This window comes from Castor canadensis, chromosome 7 (genome assembly GCF_047511655.1).
Source record: "Castor canadensis chromosome 7, mCasCan1.hap1v2, whole genome shotgun sequence".
Taxonomy (NCBI): Eukaryota; Metazoa; Chordata; class Mammalia; order Rodentia; family Castoridae; genus Castor; species Castor canadensis.
This window is the reverse complement of record NC_133392.1, coordinates 47900690-47903874: the sequence shown is the minus strand read 5'-3', so window position 1 is coordinate 47903874 and position 3185 is coordinate 47900690. Positions and strand designations below refer to the sequence as shown.

At 36.1% G+C, this 3185-nt stretch overlaps 1 pseudogene; it reads right to left on the bottom strand.

Moving 5' to 3' along the window:
- Nucleotides 1-1881: 1881 nt before the first annotated feature.
- Nucleotides 1882-2469, bottom strand: LOC109676926 (small ribosomal subunit protein eS7-like; annotated as a pseudogene).
- Between the last annotated feature and the right edge of the window lie 716 nt (nt 2470-3185).

The window sequence follows — 3185 nt, the reverse complement described above, 5'->3', positions numbered from 1 at the left end:
AGAAGTACTTCAAAGTCAAAATCTGTTTACTTTGTCTTTCCTTTGTGTTCACAAATTCTTGCATGTTTAATAAGCAACTTAAGCTCAAAAGGGTGGGCAGACAGAGAGACACACATTTTTTCCTTTCTATAAAATTGCTAAAGATATCAAAAAGTCTTAATGATAGAATGTAAGAAATAATGTTACCAGATTCATTAATCTGTGATAAATTACAGCTATTTATAGTTGATCATAACAAGCAATGTTATTCTAGAGTATCCATTTAGACAATAATAAAATAGTTTATTTGGAAGTAACAAATATATATATACATGCATACATATATGCATGTGTATATATAAAATAAATAGCTAACCATCTGAAAAAATTGAGAGGAACTCACTTTCATATAATTAAATAAATAACTTTTTGAAAATGAATATTGAACATCTTTTTCCAACGTGCAGGCACACCACACATGTGCACACACACGCGCACACACACACACACACACACACACACACACACAAATACAAACTCAAACAAGATTCTTATAGGATAGGAGCACAGGTTAATGATAAAAACAGAAGTATATTCATAAAAGTTCTTAGCTTCAGAGTGATTTCAGGAAATATCACAAGAATTTTTAAATCCTAAGTATTTTTTTACTCTTCTGAAAAATATAATTCAGAAAAAGAATCATAATAGGATTTGTCTAGAACTTATTTTTATTCTTATTTGTAATAAAAAGAAACAAGCCACATGAAATTAATAGTTAAAAATACTGTTTATCGGGATTGGACTTTGAGCACATGATAAAAGGGAGAGCACTCAAGGGAGGGGTGAGGATAGGTAAGACACCTAAAAAACTAGCTAGCATTTGTTGCCCTTAACACAGAGAAACTAAAGCAGATACCTTAAAAGCAACTGAGGCCAATAGGAAAAGGGGACCAGGAACTAGAGAAAAGGTTAGATCAAAAAGAATTAACCTAGAAGGTAACACACATGCACAGGAAATCAATGTGAGTCAATGCCCTGTATAGTTATCCTTATCTCAACTAGCAAAAACCCTTGTTCCTTCCTATTATTGCTTATACTCTCTCTACAACAAAATTAGAAATAAGGGCAAAATAGTTTCTGCTGGTTATTGAGGGAGTGGGGGGGAGAGGGAGGGGGCAGAGTGGGTGGTAAGGGAGGGGGTGGGGGCAGGGGGGAGAAATGACCCAAGCCTTGTATGCACATATGAATAATAAAATTAAAAAAAAAAAGAATAAAATAAAAAAAACCTCAAAAAATATACTATTTATCTGAATTTGAAAATAGACTGATTATCCATATGGAAAGTAAGTTAAGAAGCAGAATATTTGAATAATACTATAATATTCAATTTAATTTATTATAATAAATTAAAATATTAGCAATGCACAGAAAGAGACATCTTTTTATTCTGAACACAGTATTCAATCAGCTGAGTATATGAAATTATGCTCAACAAAAGGAAACTCTTGTACATTGTTGGTGGAAATGTACATTGCTATAGTCATTATAGAAAACAATTTTGAGGTTTCTCAAAACACTAAAAACAGAACTATCATATGACCCAGCAATCCCTCTGCTGGCTATGCATCTAAGGAAAATAAAATGAGCACCTCATAGAGATATTTGCACTCCTATGTTCATTGAAATATTATTCACAATAGCCAAGAAATTGGAGGAACCATGTGTCAGTTGATAGATAAATGGACAATCTTGTTTATGATTGAATTAAAAAATGCTTAGGAGATTAAACCACACTTCTGGATGTGTCTGTGATGGCATTTCCAGAAACAATAAAATCATAAGGGTTCTAACTTAATGAATAGCTTAACCTATTTATTTATTTATTTTACTGTGAATTATACTTTAGTCATTTTGTTTACAACTGAATTCAAAATTAACGTCCTTGCCAGTGAGCTTCTTATAGACACCAGAAAACATTTCAACCTTGTGTTCCGCGTAGTTCTGCTGCGCTTTGTCCAAATGAACCTTTACGAGCCGGCTGCCATCCAGGTTCACGCGGAACCTCTTGCCCACAATTTTACTGGGGAAGACCAAGTCCTCAATGATGGCATCGTGCACAGCTGTCAGGGTGAGGCTCCTGGGAACGTTTTTGCTTATTTTTCATAAGCTTTTTCGAGTTGGCTTAGGCAGACTTCTCTTCTGGGCGATGGAGACCACATGCTTCCTGCTGAACTTTCTCTCCAGTTCACATACTAGCCGGACTTGCATTTTCTGGAAAGACTTAAGTTGAGGAACTGGAACAAAAATTATGATAGCTTTGCGACCGCCACCAATTTCAATTTCCTTGGCAGCCATGATGTTGAGCTCCCGCAGCTGCACCTTGAAGTCCGAGTTCATCTCCAGCTTGCGCAGCGCCTGGGAGATGCCCAACTCTAATTCGTCTGGCTTCTTGCCATTGGGCTTCACGATCTTGGCGCTGGAGCGGAACATGGCCTTGTCCTTGAGCAGTGCGGGTTTAGGAAGAGGCCCAACTCCTGCGAGAGCTCCTAGTATAGCTTAACCTATTGACGGATTCAGAACTTGAAGAGACTATTGGGAGGTAGTGGAAGGTGGGGCTTGCTTGCAGGCAGTAGATTACTGGGGACATGTTCTTGGGGGCTGTATCTTTGTCTGGCCCCTTCTTGGTATTGTTCTTTGCTTCCTGAACTCCATGATGTACTCTACTCTTCTCTGCCATCGGATCCCTACTATGATGAACTGAAATGTAGGAAACTGTAAGTAAAATAAATCTTTCCTTCCTTAAGTTGTTTCTGTCAGGTATTTGGTCACAGTAACAATAAAACTAATACAATGGATAAAAAGAAAAACTGGTGTGTGTGTGTATTATATTACTATTACAGCCTTAAAATGAGAACATGAATCAAACTGAAGGACATTAAACAAAATGAAATCAGCCAGACACTAAAAGAAAAATATCTGGAATTCAAGAACTGATGTTTAGTACATAGGACCTGGGTAGAATGGTCCTTACCAGAGGAAGAGAGGGAGAAAATTGGGATATGTAGGTCAATGGTACTAATTTACAATTGGGTAAATGAATAAGCCTAGATATTTTAATGTATAGTTAAGGATTATTCTTAATATTATTGCACTGTAGTTTGAAAATTGCTAAAAGAGTAAATTTTAGTTTTTCTTATTTCCAAAAA